The sequence below is a fragment of the Protopterus annectens genome, chromosome 8.part0 (genome assembly GCF_019279795.1).
Source record: "Protopterus annectens isolate FY-2018-M chromosome 8.part0, PAN1.0, whole genome shotgun sequence".
In the NCBI taxonomy this organism is placed as follows: domain Eukaryota; kingdom Metazoa; phylum Chordata; order Ceratodontiformes; family Protopteridae; genus Protopterus; species Protopterus annectens.
Window position 1 is genome coordinate 176,484,730 of NC_056741.1, and position 18,659 is coordinate 176,503,388.

At 43.4% G+C, this 18,659-nt stretch overlaps 1 protein-coding gene across 1 annotated transcript in view; it reads left to right on the top strand.

Annotated features, from left to right (window-relative positions):
- Positions 1 to 18,659, top strand: part of LOC122808693 (asialoglycoprotein receptor 1-like) — a 659,094-nt gene that overhangs the window by 81,770 nt on the left and 558,665 nt on the right. The window lies entirely within an intron of this gene.

The window sequence follows — 18,659 nt, forward strand, 5'->3', positions numbered from 1 at the left end:
GTGTACTAAAAGATAAAACATATGTTTGTTTTCATTTTTCATTTTTTACATACTTGTAGCAAGTAGGCATCACGCAGCAGAAAACATCGCTGCCTCAATATAACTTGTTATTCGTAATAACAAGAACAACAAAAAGTTAGGATATGATTATCTTAATCATAAGGCAAGTTATTATATACAATGTATGCATTAGAAAATGTATTTATAGCATGCTGTGTCTTTTTAAATAAGTTAATTGAACAATTGATTTTATCACATGATTAATATTTAAGTAAGTGTTTGAGTCTTGGAAATGTTTTATGGTCTGAGGAAGCAGATGTGAAAGCGCTTACCGAATAAACATTTTATATTTTTATCTTTAATACAGTTATACTGGATTTTTGTCAAGCCGGTGGTTGCCTACTGTTGCTTAGCGTGTTTGGACTTTTTTTTTCTGTACTATACTTATTTATTTTACAGTTAATTGACAATATCTTTTTATAAGTTGGAACAAAAAGTTATACACCTTTAACAAAAACATCCAGGGCCGGATTTACGAAAGCTTGCATGGAGTTGTAGAGTAAGACGTCAGACAGCCAATATGTCTGCCGAGCGATCCAGCAACAGCCGGCAGGGGCGTACATGAGAGCTTCTAAAGCTACTCTTGCATGGACAGCATCATGGTATGCAAATTACCACATTTGCTGCTGAAAGCTATGCAAATGAGGTAAAGCTTTTTTTTTTGCCAATTTTTTGGCCAAATTAAAAAAAAAAAAGGGCCATTGGGGGGGCCAAAATTTTAAAAAAGGGGGGGTTTAAAATTTAAAACCCAAAAAATTTTTTTTCCCCCAAAAATCCTTCCGGGGATGTTTAAAAGAATTTTTAAAAAAAAAAAAAAAAAAAAAAAAAAAAAAAAAAAACAAGAAAAAAAAAAAAAAAAAAAAAAAAAAAAAAAAAAAAAAAAAAAAAAAAAAAAAAACAAAAAAAAAAAAAAAAAAAAAAAAAGAAAAAAAAAAAAAAAAAAAAAAAAAAAAAAAAAAAAAAAAAAAAAAAAAAAATAGAAAAAAAAAAAAAAAAAAAAAAAAAAAAAAAAAAAAAAAAAAACAAAAAAAAAAAAAAAAAAAAAAAAAAAAAAAAAAAAAAAAAAAAAAAAAAAAAAAAAAAAAAAAAAAAAAAAAAAAAAAAAAAAAAAAAAAAAAAAGGGGGGGGGGGGGGGGGGGGGGGGGGGGGGGGGGGGGGGGGGGGGGGGGGGGGGGGGGGGGGGGGGGGGGGGGGGGGGGGGGGGGGGGGGGGGGGGGGGGGGGGGGGGGGGGGGGGGGGGGGGGGGGGGGGGGGGGGGGGGGGGGGGGGGGGGGGGGGGGGGGGGGGGGGGGGGGGGGGGGGGGGGGGGGGGGGGGGGGGGGGGGGGGGGGGGGGGGGGGGGGGGGGGGGGGGGGGGGGGGGGGGGGGGGGGGGGGGGGGAAAATTGGCACCCCTTTAAAAAAAAACAATAAAAAATTTAAAATTTTACCAAAAATTTTGGCATTTAAAAATAAAAGCTTACTGCCCGCGGTAACCAGGCTGAAGAAAAATTTGGCCCAATTTGGGAAGTTTTTGGGCAAGGGGAAAGTCGGGAAAGTTGAACCAAAGTTGGTAAACCATCAAAGGGGAAAAAATTTTCCCCTTTTCCCAGTTGGCCTGCCCAAAGGGGAAAAAAAAAAAAGGAGTAAGGGTAAATAGGATAGGTGACATATAAGGGTATGCCAAAAGGGCCTGAAGCTTTATTGGACAGCCCTTTTTTCCCATTCCGGGTTGGGGGTCACTTTTCCTTTTAAAACCAGCCAAAAGGGGGAAAAGAAAAACCAAAACCAAATCCCAACATGTTTGAAGACAATGGTCCTTTTCCCCGGGGGGCCCTTTGGGGGAAACAGAAAAAAAAGGAAAAAAATGTAGTGGGTTGGGGGGCTAGAAGTCCAAAAAAATATCGTGAATTAACAAGGCGAGACGGGGACCCCAAACCCCAGTTTTTAAAGGAAAACAGCCCCCAAAAATTTGAAAGGGAGTATACAAAGGGGAAAAACCCAAAAGCAAAGTGAAAAATTTTAGGGGCCCTCCCCTTGCCCCCCAAAACCCAACATGTGCCCCGGGGGGGGGAAATGTTTAATGCTGTCCCCACGTAGGAGAAGGAAAAGGGGAAGCCCCGGGGAACCCCTTTTTCCGGGGCAATGACCAAAAAGGGTGGGGGCCCTAAGGGGTAAAAACCCCTTTTGCACAAATTGTTTAACCCCTGGGGGCCCCCACCCCTCACACACAAACCCAAAAGGGGGAAATTTTCCCAGTAAAAATCCCAAAGGTATTGGGCCCTGTCACAAAACCTTAGGCCAAACTGGTAAGAGGGGGGCCACACATACTCCGGGGTTGAAATTTCCCTTATCCAGACACTTGTCACTTTTTTTCCCCAAATTTCCGGGGCCTTGGCCACAATATGAAAAAACAAAAACCCATATTAATAAGGGACACCTTCCATAAAAAAACCCCCCTAGGGGGTACCCCAATAACCAAGGGGTTTTCCCCCAAAGAAAGAAAAAACCCGGGGGAAATAAAAAAATTTTCTCCCCGGAAGTATCACAAAAAACCCAATTTGGCACTCCCAACTTACCAAAGGGGCCAAAGGGGGAAAGAGGTCCCTAGGGGGGGGAACCCAGGGAACCCTTTCTTTACAATTCAAAATAACCAATGAAAAACCCCATAATGGGAACCACAAACAAAGAAACATTACAGGGGATGACATTTGGGCCAACATTTTGGTAAAAGGTTCATATTTTCCCCCCCTTTCCATGCCCCAAACCCCCATTATTCCTAAAAGATTGTGAAAACCCAGAAACACTTTAAAAAGGGAAACACCCCCCTTTCCAAACCCCTAAAAAAAGGGCCCTGATGGGAAAAGGACATGGTTTCCCGGGCCCTTGGGGAAAAAGGGAATAAAAACAAACAGACCCTGGAACCCTAAAAACATCTTTAAACTCCCCTCGAAAAAGGGTTTAATTGAAACCCCTTTTTTAAAAGGGGTTAAGGGAATGTTTGGAAATCCACAAGGGGTGCACAAAAACCTGGGAATAACCCCCTTTTTTAACCCAAAAAAACCCACTGCAAGGGCCATTTTCCCATTAGGGAACTTTTTAAAAACAATTGGGGCCCTAAAAACCCCAACCCAAAAATTTTGGGGGTTAAAGGGGGAAAAGAAACCCATGGTTCCAAAAAACCCTTTGTTTTAACTTTTTAAAAAGGGCGGTCCCCAGGGAAAATAAAAAGAGTAACGGGGCCTAAATGGGAACCTTGAAAAGCCCTTTCCAACCCATCCCAACACATGGACCACAAAAATCAACAACCGGGGGAAATAAACAGTCACGAGGAGGCCAATGGGGACAAAAAAACCCACAAAAAATTTGGGGTTCTCCCTTTAAAGGGGCTTGGAAACCCAACCCCCCCAGGGCCAGTCCGGGCCCCTTGTTGGGGGGGTTATTTTTAAAAATCACAAAAAAAGGGGGGTTTGTTTAAGCAAGGTTTGTGGTACGGGTTGCCTAATTTTTTTGGGCAACGGGAAAAATTTTAAAAGGGTCCTCATAGCAGTGGGTGAAAAATTTATGGCCTAAACCTCACCCTTTTACAAAAAACCAATAGGGGGCCCCCCTTTAAAAGGGGTAAAAAAAGGGCCCCATTTTGGAAAATATCATCCCTACCCTTCCGAAACAACAAAAAGGGTGGTTAAGAAAATTTTTAAAAATGTTTTTGGGGGTTCCCACAAATTTTCCCAAATTTTCAGTGGGCAAAAAAAAGGTTTCCCTCTCTCACACATTGGGCCCTTTCATCAGAGTCCAAAACAAGGGGGTTGAATTTTTACTGGGCCCCTTGCACAAAAACCCCAAACCGGGCCTTTTCAACAAGAAAACGGCCCAAAAAATTTGGGCCCATGCAAACAAACTTTTTAAACTCAATTTTAAATTGTTGAAAAAAACCGGTCAAAAAACTCGGGGTTTTCCCCGGGGCCCCAACAACCAAGGCCAGGGAAAAAAGGCCAAGAAACCTAAATTTTTTACATGTCAAAAATTAAGTAAACCCAATATTTTCACATGCCGGGGAAATAATCTTTACAACAATTTGAACTTTTGGAGGGATACTTTTTCCCCCTCTCACGACCCCTTTCCTTTGGGAAAAACCCGGGTCCCAATAAAATTTAAACAGCCCCCTTAAAACCTAAAACTCTTAAAAGGGCCTTTGGTGGTTATGTAAAACTAAAACCAAAAACCCCCGGGACCTTTCATCAGCTCCCCCTCACAGGGGGGGGAAACTTTAATGGGTTAAGCGGGGCACACCTGGGGCCAAAACCTAATATTGTTTTTAAACCCAAAAAGCCTATTCCAACCAGGGACCATATTATAATATAAAAAGGGGGGGGAAAACCTAAAAACCCAAAATTTTTTTTGGGCGGGGAGTTTGGGGTTTAAAGGGTGCCCTTTTAAAAGGGAGCCACCCAGGACTTCCCCCAAAAAGCACACACCCAATGGCCCCAAAACCCCCTTTTAAACATCCACCCACTGTACCAAAAAAAAAAAAAAGTATCTGTAACCCAATTACAGTGTTTTGGGTAAATTGGGGCCTCCTTTTAAAAAGCGGGAAACAATGGTCCCCATCTCACCCTGGGCCCCTTCCTGCCCTGGTTTACTTTTAGAAATACTTCAAAAAGGGGGCTATTTTACCCTTTAGGAAAAAGGTTGTAAAAGTTTTCCCCAACCCCTTGGGGTCCCCCAAAACCCCCAAGTTTAAAAATTTAAAAATACCCGGGGGCCCCCCTTTTATGGGGTTTTTGGGGAATGTGGAATTTCTTTTCCCCAAACCACTTCAAAAAGGGTTTCCTATTGAAATGAAAGGGGGGTCTTTGATGTAAAAAGGGGCCCCCTTTCCACAGTAACCCCAATTCGGGAGGTACCACCCCCCACTTTGCTTTGTTTGATAGGCATTCCCGGGAAAAGGTGGGGGTCCCTAAAAAGGGTTACGGGTAAAAGGGCCCCATGCAAAAAGATGTTTCCCAATTGGCTCTGTTTTTGTTACCAGGTGTCCTCTGAAAGAAGGCCATGCCAAGCAAGAACGATTTTTTTCCCATTGTTTGAAAAAACCCAACTTTTGGGCCAAATCCTTTTGGGATACCCCCCTGGGGGTCTTACAACTCCGGATTCCCCCTTGTTTAAAAGGCCCCCCAACCAAAAGGGGCCCCCTTGAACTCTTGAGGGTTTTGATGATTAAAGGAAAAAAGGGCCACCATACCTTTCTTTATCCGACCCAAACCCTTTGTTGTTTGGGTGGGCCCAAACAATAATTTCCCAATACCTTTCCCCCAGGGTTTAAAAAAATATATTTTTAATTTATTATTTATTTTGGGGGAACCCCTTTTGGTGGTGGGGGTTTGTGAAAATTTTTTTACCAAAGGGGATCCAGGATTCCCCCCAGAACCTTAAGGCCAAAAAATTTGACACCACCCACTTTTCCATAAAGCCCCTTCGGGAAGTTTAATTTGGGGCCCATTGGGGAAACTATTAAAATGGAAACACTTTTAACATTCCCGCAAATTAGTCCCCACAAATTCCTTTTGGCATTATTTGGGGAAGTTTATTTCCCCAAAACCCAAGGGGGACCCCAAAGGCCTAAGGGGGAACCAAGTTTTAGTGGGGCTGCATGTAGCCGGAAATTTAATTTTTTGGTTTCCCCACCATTTCAATTCCTTTGGAGTAGGGTTTCATGCCCATTGGGATTTTTCCCACAAAAGGAATGCGGGGGAATGGTTCAAAGGGCCTTTGAAGGTATGGGGTTTAACCCTGGGTGAGTAAATTTTTTATCTGTAGGGGGAACTGTTCAAAGTTTTTTACCCAGTTAGGAGGTGTGTCTGTTTTTGAGAACCAAAACTTTGGGTTTTGCTCAAACTGTTTAAAGGCCCAAATTCTTTATTTTGGGGCTTCCATTTTTGATTGGCCCCAAAATTCCCTTGAATCAATAGGGTCTGAGATAAATCCAAATTTTTGTTGGCCCCCCCTTTTGGGGAAAGGTGGGAAAATTTTTTTTGGGGCAACATTTTAAAAGGGTACTATCCTTTTTCCCAGCCCCATTAGAGAAGGGGTTAGGGTATTTTTGTTTTTGAAAAGGGGGGATACATCCCCCCCTTTTGGCTTGACCAGGTTCTAAAAATCGGGAAGGTTTTGGAAAAATATTTGGTATCTGGGGTTTTTTGGGAAAACCTTTTAACGGGCCCCCGAAATTTGAAACCAAACCCCCTTTTCCTTTATTTTGAGAATTTTCCCCAGGGGGCCCCCAGGCTAAACCCCTTCCTGGGCAATGAGAGAAATTTAAAGTACTTTGTGGGTTTAATTTTGTGTTTGGTTATGGGGTTTGGTTTTTGTCCTGAGGGGGAAGGTTTTCCAAACCTAAAGGTATATTGGCTTGTTAAGCTAATTTCAACCCACTTCCGGGGACCCCAAAGGGAAACCAGAAAAAATGTCTCCAAAGGCCAAAACTTTGTTTCCTTAAGGGCCCAAAGGGGTTAAATTTCCCAAACCCTTTCCCTTGGACAATACGGGTTATGACATGAATCCCAAATTTTGGGCCCCCCCTTTATTAAGAATTTCGGGTGAAACTTTCAGGGCTACCCCAAACAGAAAAGAGGGGGGTTACCCTTTAAGAAAAGGAACCAATCCCCCCTTTGGCCATAAAAAAACTAAAACCGGGAAGGGAAAGGGAAAAAGGGGTAAAACCCCGGGAGTGGGGGCTCCTGGACCCTTTCGGGGCTTTTATCCCGATAAAATTTTCCTCCAAAGGGGGCCTTAGTTTGAAAAAAACCCAACTAAATTCTAAAGACAACCACGGGATTTTTTGGGGGTTTTTTTCCAAAAATCTTTCCAATGGCAACCTCAGGATCTGCCTAAGTTTACCCACAATCCCACTAAATTAAAAAACCCAAATGAAAAAATTGCCCAAACCCTTCAGTTTTAAGGACAGGGGGTAATTTCCCCCCCCCCACCCAAAAAAGAGGAAAATCTTAAGAAAAACCCCCAAATTCCCTTTTCATTCATGGTGCACAAAAAACCATCCCAAACCGGGAACCCAAAGCACCCCCAAGGGAAACCAATTTTCCCCTGCCTAAAAAAATGAACAACAGAAAAAAACTGGCAAAAAAAAATCCCATGAAAAGCCCTTCACCTCGGGGGCTTTGTCCCTAAAAAAAATTCCCCAAAGCACTTAAAACAAAGCCCCCACGGACCCAAAAGCACCCTTTTACCCTAGGGCCGGTCTCAAGGCCATAAAATTGTTATTCAAAAATGGAAAAAAATAAAAAAAGCCCCAAGGGAAAATTCCAAAACTCTGGACCACAACCCTTTTTTTGAAAGGGAAAACTTTCCCCAAAACCCGGAAAAACTTTCTTTAAAAACATCCCAAAGCCGTAGACCAAGGGTAAGGTGGTTCACAAGAACAAAATTTGAATTTTAAACCACCCCCCCATCAATTTTTAAGTAAACTCACCCCCCCCGGGAAAACCCTAAGGGACAAGTTTTGGGTTTTCCCAAACCCCCTTGCCCAAACCCAAACTGGAAAGGGAAACAGCTCCAAGTAAATTTTCAAGACCAGGTCCCAAATTGGAACCACAGGGTTAGGGGGTCCCCATCTACTTCCCTGAAGTACAGGAAAACAGGAAGGTTTTTCTAATGAAGTTCCCAGATGACTGCAAACTAGGACCTTAATCGAAACTACAAAATGTGGACATCCTAAAAAGGGCCTCACTGAGACAGATGCCTGGTGTCAAAGCCATGGCCTCAAGCTCAATGCCAAAAGTGCATTGTCATCCCCTTTGGTAAAACACTGTACCCATGAACTACAACATAGGTGGTAAAACTTAACCCCAAAAGTGTGATAAGATACCTTGGGACACAGGTGGACAGTAGACTCTCCTTTGATAATCACATCACCACAGTAGTCAGGAAATCCTTCTAGGGGGCACACCTCATCACAAAAGGTTTCTCATGCAGAAAAAAGAGGTCATTGTTCCCTCTACTCATCACTCATTAGATCCATTATAGAGTAAAACGCCCTTTTTGGTATGTACCTCACAAGACATCTACAACAACTGGAAAGCCCGCAGAAATACCTCACAAAGAGGATTAGCAGCCTGAAATACATGCCCTACACAGCCCTTCTCAAAACACCAGCTTTACTTGTGCATATCGCCTACTCAGAGGTGATCTCTGCCTAACATACAAAGCTATGTCAACCACAGAGCTGTTGGACATGCTCCACTTAAAGAAATCCCAATCCCCCGGCCCCAAAACCCAGACTGAAATAAAAAAGGGGGTGTATCCATTTTCATAAAGGATACCCCCCAGGTTAGTGGCCCCGGGCCCTTTGGGAGACCATGAAAGTGCAACTAACATTGGGCAAAGCTGCTTATCAGATTTAGCCTGCTAAGATCCCCTACCTTGTCTCAGGACCCTCACTCAGTATTCCTGAGAACACGGGAAAAATATAAAGGTCCTACCAAACACCATGATATGAGGAGATTTCAACTACACAAACATTGACTGGGGAATTACTGAAGTAAAAAGTCCATTGGTGAATGCTTTCTAGACTATATAAACTCAAAGGGCCTGGAACAGCTGGTCACCATGCCCACTAGAAGTGACAACATACTGGACCTGATCCTCACCAACATGGGGGACCAGTGTTCCACACCAGAGGAAAACCCCCTTGCTGGTAATATCAGATCAAAGTAATCACACTGGACATCCACATCCCGACCCCCCCAGTCAAAAAACCACTGTGAAAAACTTTTCAAAAGCAAACTTCACACTTCTCAAGACCAAGTGGAAAGTTTCAAAGCCCCCTTGTCACAGGATAATGCTATCCAATCTGCAGAATCCTTTACAAGTGCATTCTATGAGCATCTATACGGATGCATGGTTTGAGCCATCCCAATTAAAACCAAGACTCACTCCTCCAAAAAAGAAACCAATCTGGTGGTCCTTCCCCATAAATAAGCTATACAACAGAAGGAAAACTAACTGATAGAAAAAATTTCCCAAAAAGGAAAGGCATCACTGATCATTATTAGCAAAAAACTACACCCTATAAAATAACCCAAAGGGCCAGTTTCTAAAGAAAATTGCCAAGGAATCTAAAGATAACCACAAAGCCTTCTTTAGCTATATCAAACATTTAGGTGGCAACTCTCAAATATGTTTTCAGCTACTGCAAAATGGAAAAAAATACACTGAACAAACTGACATTGCCAAAAATCCTGGGGGACAAGTTCAGTGCAAACTCCCCCCCCCCCACCCCCCCCAAAAGGGGCCGTGTCCATCCCAGAAGAAAGCAGAGAGACTTTGGACATGCAGGTAAAACAGCCCTCCCAAAGCTAAGAACACAGCATCAATGGGACTGGATGGTGTCCCAGGCTGCTCTTACAAGCCCCAAAGGAACTAAACCCTCACCTACATTCACTGTTCAGACTCAGCCTTACCACAGGCTATGTACCCAAAGAATGGTACAGCAACAGTCATCCCCTCCAAAAAGGTGGTGCCACAAAAACCTAATTCCCCCCTTGGACCAGCCTGGTCTGCAAAGCTAGGGAAAATTTCATGGAACTCATAAACAGAGACATTGGGAACCTCCAGCCCTGGACCCTACCCAATTTTTTGTTAAAGGCAGATCCTGCCTCCTAAACCTAGTTGATTTTTAAACAGTTACCAAGGCCATAGAGGGGGAAGGAAGTCCACACAGCCTACCTGGACCTCACTAAGGCCTTTGACACCATTCCCCACTCTGGCAAAAACAAGCTTACCAGCTTGAACATTAACCCTATGTCACAGATGGGTGGCCAACTGGCTCAAGGATAGAACAAAATGGTCAGAGTTGCAGGTGCCATGAACTCTAAACCAGCAAGTGGCATCCCACAGGTCTCGGTCCTGGGACCCTCCTGTTCAGTATATTTTTGAGGTACAGGCAAGCATGGAGGACTATGGCTGACCAATTTCCCCAGATGACTGAAAATGGGGCCATAAACTTTCTGGCTGACACAGACATCCTCCAAAAAGGTCTTACAGAGACAGATACCTGGTGTCAAAACCATGGCCTCAAGCTGAATGGCAAAAATGCATAGTCACCCCCTTTTGGGAAAAAAACAAAGTCCCCAAAAAATTACCACATAGGTGGTAATCCACTAGGGAAAAATGTAATTAGGGACCTGGGGACCCGGGAGATAGTAACCTCTCCTTTGATAATCACTTTGGGAAAGTGGTTAGTTATTCCTTCTATGTACCCCAAATAATCATGAAAGGGTTCACCCTAGATCAAGAGAGGTCTTTTCCCTCTCCCAAAACACTCATTAGGCCCAAAATGAGTAAATGCCCCATTTGGTATGTAAATTGGCACATGCTTTTTAAGACCACAAAAACTTAAAAATTTTGAGGGGGAGGGGGAAAGAAATTTTGGGTATTTAGGGGGAAAGAAAAAGGGGCCCGGGCTTTTGGGGAAAAACCCTTTTACTTATTTCCGGGGCCAAAATGGTGTCCCCACCTAAAACCCATAAACCACATGCTCTGGGACCAAAAACCTTGTAAAATAAAAAAGAACATCCCGGGGGATGGATTCCTGTCCCAAGACCACTCTGGAATAAATCCCTTAAAAACAAAGCCCTATTACCTCTTAAAGGAAAAATCTTGATTAGTGGAGGGGAAATGGAAATTACCCTGGGGATCACTTCGTGTCCCTCCCGACGGGGAAGGAAAAAAAATTTCTTGGGTGGAAAAGCCGGGGTCCCTTTTTTGGCGGTTTTATCCCCGGGGCCAATGTAGTCCCTTTTGAAATGAACCTTTGAGCCTTCCAAAAAAGGTAATTGGGGACAGGGGCCTTTTTCCAGAAATTAAAAGCAAAAACCAGGTAAACCATCTGTGGAAAAAAAGGCTTGTCTACAGTACCCGGAGACAAGGGGACCCCTTTAAATGACCCGGGCTCCCCAATTGTTGAAGTTTATCATTTTCTGTTATTTTGCTTTTGTGGTGGGAAGATTACTGGGTTTGCCCCTGTGTGTCCCCAGCTTTGGGGTGCATAAATATATATATGGTCATCCTATGAATACATCACAAATACACCTAGTATGATAAGCCTGCTGAGGTTAGCAAATTTTGGTGCAAACTGTCAGCAAGTAATGTCTTTCCCTGTAACTCCTTTTGCTTGCTGAAGTGTAAAGTGCTTTAGTTTGGATTAAGAACAGCACTTGCCAACTGTGTGTGTTTTGGAGAAGAAACCTTTTGGGAGACTACTAAAACCCCTTTAAAAAGTGGTATACTCATCTGTTTTGTCATGATGTCACCATCCTACAAATATACCTGTGGAAAGAAAACCCAGAAATTTGATGGGTTTTGAAATATGTACTGCTGTAATATCATAATGTTTTTAAGGGTTTGAATCCTGGGAACTGTGTTTTATTTTGTCTCCTGGGGGGGAAACCCTTTTTGGAGACTACTCAAACACCAAAAGTGGTATACTCATCTTTGTCAAGTCTGATGTTCACCATCCTACAAATATACCTGGGAAAGGGTGAAACCCCAGTAATTTTATAGTGTGTTGTAAATGTGTACTGCTGAAATATCATAATGGTTAGGGGGGTTTGAATCCTGCACTTGCCCCTGTGTATGTTTTTTCCCTGGGGAGAAACCTTTTGGAGTACTAAAACCCCTTAAAAAGTGTATACTCATCTTTGTCAAGTCTGATGATGTCACCATCCTACAAATATACCTGGGGAAAAAGGTGAAACCCCATTTGTGTATAGCGTGTCAGTAAATGTTCTGGTACAAATGTATTAGGTAGGGGTTTGAACCCTGCATTGAACTGTGTGTGTTTTATATGTGTGCCCCCTGGGGGGAGCAACCTTTTGGAGACTATAAAATTAAAAAGTGGTATACTCATCTTTGTCAAGCCCATGATGTCACCATCCTAAAATATACCTGGGGAAAAGGGTGAAACCCCAGTAATGTTTTATAGCGTTTTTAAAGGGGTACTGTTTAGTATCATAATGTAGTTGGGAAAAGGGTTTGAACCCACACTTGCTGACTGTGTGTTTTCTGTATGTGTGACACCTTTCCAATTTTGGGGGGTTTGTTTTTTAAAGTGTTGACATACCCAAAATGCAACATGTGCATTAAAATTTTAAGGTAGCGGGGCCAAATCCTTACATACATGTGATCAAGTATTTATAAATTGCTTTCTCCATGAACACATGTGTTATCTTTGCCAGGTGGGCCCTTTAGACCGGGTCCTTCTGTATGCTTGTGAAAATTAGCCACTGCAGTGACCCCCGGGCTGTTTTTCCATCCACTCATCAGGGTTTTCATTGAAATGTGAGTGGGGGTTTATGCTTGGGGTATTTTGAAACCTTTTCCCAAAGCAAGCAAAGTCTGGCAAAGATGACTAATCATTATAGGTGTGCAACAACCTCTGTGGATCTGCATAAACCCCTTTATTGTTTATTGCTCCACAGAGGTTTTCCCAAAAACCCTTTTGGGTAATGTGATTATCAAAGGAGAGATATTAACACATGGCTCTATGTATACATTAGTACCTTTTCCCACTTTTTGGGGGCTACTCCCTTTGGGGTACTCTGGGGATACTTTGTTTTTTAAAAGTGGATAACTATGTTTTTTGGCTTATAGCTTTACAGCATGAGTTTGCCCCGGTATCTTCTGTTGATCCCCTTTTTGGAGGATGTGTGTTTTCATCTGGAGAATAAAAATAGCCCCAGTATGCATTTTCATCAAACTGGGCAGACATACCCCTACTGTGTTTGCTTGTACCTGAAAGCTATATGCCAAACGGGGTGGTCCCAGGACTGAGTGCAGGTGAATACCACTTGTTCCCAATAGAATGTACATGGGGGCTGAAAAATGCTGTGTTTTCCTACATCTGTGTCAGTTGTCAAGCCATCATCAACAATTTTTATGGTCAGTCTTTGGGGTTTAAAAACCAATGTGGGATGGGTATAAATTTGCTGGTGAGCTATAGCTTGGCTGTGTTGACCCCCCTCCCTCACCTATACCCCACTGGCTTGAAGACTACTAGGTGTAGGAGCCATGATCTGGCCTTTAGAGAACCTAAATGGGTATGGTGCAGTGTTTCAGGTTCATAATGTCTCTGTTAATGAGTTCCATAATGCTTTCTCCATAGCCTTCCCGATAAATTGGTCTGGCTTATAGGGGGAGAGTTTTCCCGGACCTGTTGTAGTTCTACCCTTAATCAATTTATGTTAACATTTGCACTGGGTGTGAGGGGTGGACAGGTTTAAGAATAAGTATATTAGAGGGGGCCCGGTTTGAAGGTTAGTAGACCATGCCAGATAGGCAGGATTAAGTTGGTTTGTACATGTGCTGAGGAGGGATGGGGATATTGTGAAATAGATGCTAAATGAAGCCCCCAAAAAGGTGCCCAAGATGAGGTTTATGGCTGTGGTGAGAGGACATGCAGGTGGATGGTGTGACAGTGCAAGATGCAGAGCAGGAAGACATGGAAACAGATGATGTACTGTGGCACCCCCAATGGGAGCATAAAGGGAAAAAGACATTGTAGCTCAACCCTTGTGGACTGTGAACACCATTACCGTTTCATTCCACAAGTATGTAACCTGTATAGAGGCTCCCTCTGGACAGAGCTTTAGGTGAGTGGTGACTTCATATGTCAGCTTGTGTATGACACAGCCAGGGACACTGTCCCGTACCATTGCCACTGTGGGTGGACTTGTTAAAAGATGTTTTTAAATAGAGTGTCTGTGAATCATCAGGTTTTACATTCCAGGTCTGGAAATTTGGGCCCCTTTTTAATGACAGGGTGGTGAAATCCACATTCAAACTGTCTGACAAGGGAAATTTGGGAATGTCAGTCAGATAAGTGTACTTTGTGACCATTTACATTAATTTACCCAATCTGAGATTTCCCCCGTAGATTATGAACAACATAAAGAAAGCTTTAGTGTTGTCTTTGGGAAACCTTGCCATTTTGTATTTTGAAGCTTGCCTTGTATGTTTATTGAGGGATTGAAATTTTTCCCCCTGATACTGACCAAAAGGTTATCCCTTCTTGGTATGTAACTCTTTTTGGTATAACTTTACACCTTCTATTATATATTTAGTTTATGGGAGAGGTCCATGAGACTAATGCACTTTTACTGTATAAGTGAGAAATTCTTGTGTTTGTGATAGCACAGTCCATGCAACCCTGTAGGTGAACAGTGTGCATTAATAAAGGATTATGCAGCTAGGACAGTGTTAACCTTAGTAATGCAAACCAATGACAGATGGAACAACAGCATCACCCACAGCACAGTGTCAACCCGTGTCATACACACACATGTGTACTCAGGTTCCACAATGTGTGTAGTACAATGCATACTGGCCACCAATAGAAAGTATGGGTGTTAACACTGGCCAATACAGGGCATGTCACCCCCCATGTGTCCAAATATGTACATGCAGACAGTGCACCTCCCCCATGTTCACAAATGTACACCTGCAAAACCCGTGTGAAAAACTTACTGTCCACTGTATAACACATGCTGACACAACTACACACATCCCCAAATGGCACATGGGGAAACAAAACACAAATTTGGGAAAAAACACTGGTGGAAACAATACAAATTGCTAATTACAGCTTTAATGCATCATGCCTGCTCAGCTACACCTTCAAGGATATCATTACACTTTACTGCTGACAACATGCTACACTTAACCATTGCTATACTTTATTAAAGTCACCCCGTGCATCAGCACCATGTTAGCCTGTTCCTGCATCAATGTTACAGATGACAGGAGGTGGCACAGGTTTCATCATATGCACAGGGTGTGTTTTGGTTTGCCAAAAGGCCTACACTGAGCCATACAATCGACATTTTGTGTGTGGTGTGTGTGTGAGGGGCCCTGAGTTTTTATGGGCCAATGTTGATTTAAAGTTTTGGGATGTGTTTCCCCAGGTTTCTGGTTTATGTGTGTGTGTTGCATGCACACAGTTCCACCATGTGGCTGCCATATAGGGATTTGTGGGGCAGCTACAGACTGTACCTGGCAGGCTTTACAGATCACCTCTCTGGCCAATAAGGAACCTGTGCCTGGCAGGGGGCTACAGACAGTATCAGGTACTAACCAGACTGGGTACTATCCTCAGAGGTTGACATATGTCCACTGGATCCAGGTCCCTGCTGGGACTGGCCAGAGCCATGCATGTGGTTTTTAGGAGGGCTATGGACAGCCCCCAACATTGCTGGGGGTGGTACTGGCACTACGGGAGCGCTGTGACTTGCTGGAAACCACGGGGACCTCCAGCTGCTGATGTTGCTGGCATCATCCCAAAGTCTCCCCCAGCACTGTCCTGACACATGGACATGACATTGTGGGGGACATCCAATGTCTCCCCCCATCAATGACCTCAGTGTAAAAATGGCACCCTAGGTCATGGATACTGTCATTTACAGAGGTGTTATGAGCCCTCTGTGCCCTTAGTCCCTGTCTGGTGTACCCTCCATTCTCCCGTGCCTCCATGACAGCCTGGAACATGCTGTGGTTGAAAAAGGTTTGGCATCTGCCAGGGGGATGATGACCAGCAGTGCTCTGGTGAGAAACCCCCGGGCATCTGCCTATGTGGTACCATTCCAGACATCTGGCTATGGGCTGTGTCCTGATACATGTGCCATAGATCCACACTGTCCCCAGTGCCAACCAACACTGTCCCTCAGCTAAGAGCAATGGTGATGATGGATGTACAGGCAGTATGACTGTGTGCATGGATGGGGTGGAGATTTGTGTACTGTCGATTGGCGGCCCAACAACAGACCCCGACAAACCTGCCTGTGCCTCAACACACCTATCCTCATGATCACTGTCTGTCTCAGTGACATCAGGTTCCCCGCTGTACTGAACCAGCCCCACCTCAGCATCTGTGAGAGGAAAACAGGAAACACACTTTAAGACCTGAACATGATGTCAGACCACATGCCCCATGCACATGCACACAAAACACATTTCCCTGCACATTTAACACATCATGTAAAACATGCCCCATGCACACATGCACATGCACACATGCACATGCACATGCACACAATGAAATGCACACAAAACACACATGCACACATGGGAAAGCAAAACACAACACATCACACACAAATACATCCCCAAAAACACACACACAAAACACACACACACACACCCCAACCAGAACATGTGCAGGTGATGGTGGGGTACAGTATCACAACAAAAAAGTCATATCCCCTGTCAGCATGCAGGGCATTTTTGCTCAACAGCATGCAGTGCAAGTGTAGACATCCTTGTTACTAACATATACATGGCTTTGATGCATGTGTTTTTTTATTAGGTGATTTGGGCCCCCCTGGAAACAAAGCATACATGGACACAACATTGCTGTGCAAATATTCAAAAAATCTGTAATGTACTGTGCACCATAACTCACAGGTACATACCATGGCTGGATGTGTATTTGTGTGTCAGATAGGTATCCCAAAGCTGATTACAGCCTCTGTGTCTTTAGCAAATAATTTTGGACACATTTTAGCACATGCATGATGGGATTCACACAACATCATCAGTGGTGCATGTATAATTGATGGAATACCTTCTCCACATACCCAATGTACTTTTTGGTGAGTGTAGATCATATTGTGGACATGCCAGTGTCATCCATGACATGGCATGCTAAAAAACAACTGCATATTTAAACATCCCCATACCCCAAAGTGTGTCATATGACCTAACCACTCAATAGCATCACAAGACATATATGTGTCAGTTGTGCAAATGGTGATTTATGCATATTGTTTAGAGGTGCATATGTTTGCACACACACAAAGGTGTATAGCAATGAAAACTATTTTGTACTGTGGTTACAATAACTGGATGGGGTATAGTACCATAGGCCATCATCATGAAGCGCCATGTAGTCACTCAAGGCTACAAATGTTTCCCCAAAACCCGCACTAATCATGTTGGGAAATGTACTACCTTGGCCACATTCACCATTTCACAACCAGTTGTTAAAGGGTTTGTAAGGAGGGCCCAAAAAAGCATTCCCCGACATGAATGTGTAGTGTGTTGCAGAGTGTTTAAATGCCCCCTGATAGGCCTCTACCCCCCAGGTATATTATGTGTAATTTTGGATAGATTTTGGATACTGGAGTGTGTCTTTACAGAGGGTTTGGGGAAACCTTTATGTGTAGCATGTTAAAATGCTCTGTGTATGACATAGTTGTATGTTATGTGCATGTTGAGTATCAACCCTATCCAATGGTCACTACAGTTTGCCACATTTGTTTGGGTGGTCTGGGTATTGCATGTGTTTGAGGCAGCTAATCACATTAGTGAGTGTGTGGGCACACCAAACATGCACAGCATGTTTTTGGTGTTTACATTTTACATGGCCTACACCTTAACTATGACATGCACTTTTTTTTTACAATAATAAATGTAGAAACACTCACCAGCATCTGTTTGCTGCCTTGATGTCACCCCCCGAAAGGGCCCACATAGAGATGAGACAGTTTGTCAGTGGCCACAACTGTGGCATTGCTACTGTGTGTTTGCAATCTTACAGTACAACAACAGTTTACATTTACAGGGCTACAGATTATCTTCCAAATGATCAGTATTGCACAGCAACAGGCTCCACATCTTTCCCACAACTCCACATCTCACATATGCATGCTCTACCAATGCAGATAACAGTAGTCTACAGATATGCAATGTTACCTGCATGCTCCATGTGTGTTGCTGGGTGGCTCCAACCTCCAGCATGGTGTATGTCTGCTGCTGTTGTTGTTGGGCAGGTGCCACCAGGCTAAGCAGCTCCTCCTCTCTGGTGAGGGGGGTGGATATTAACACCACCTCCTGTTGCAAGCTGTTGTCTACGCACATCAGCAAACTGCAAAGGACATGTCTGAGAAAATCACTGCAGTGGTGGCATACCTGCTCATATGTCCGGTTATGCAGGCCTACCCATTTACCCTCCCGGGCAACATCTTGCCACATTGCAAGTCCTCCCGGTCCCGGCTGGTTCCGAGAAAATTAGACAGTGCTGAATCATACAGCTAGTAATGATTTATCTTCAGCACTACTTAACTGGGTTTCTTTTTGCCATGATCCCTGGAAGACATAAAGAACAAGTATGTCTGAGCAAGTCATATGGCACATTTAACATTATACAGTACGGATATCACTGAACTGCCATATATAGCAACCTATTAGCTAACTGAGAGTGAAACACTTTAACTACCACTTATCAATGCTCCCCCCAAAATGCTTGGGGCCTTGGGTCCCTTCTAAAACCATGTTCTGCACAGCAACAAAATAAAATCACTATATAAGATTATACAAGAGCACCTGGCACACTGTATGCAACACATTGCACCACCTAGCCACAGCAGATATACATTAAGCTAATGTGTAAAGAAATATGTCATCCATCACAATGAGTGTAAGGTCCAGTAAATGTATTACTATTATACCACACAACTTGTTAATGGGAAACCTGGCCAAAATATGTGCACAATTGGGAATATAGGTTGCATACTGTGTACACTATAAAAGTTGCTAGATATGCAGTTATATGTT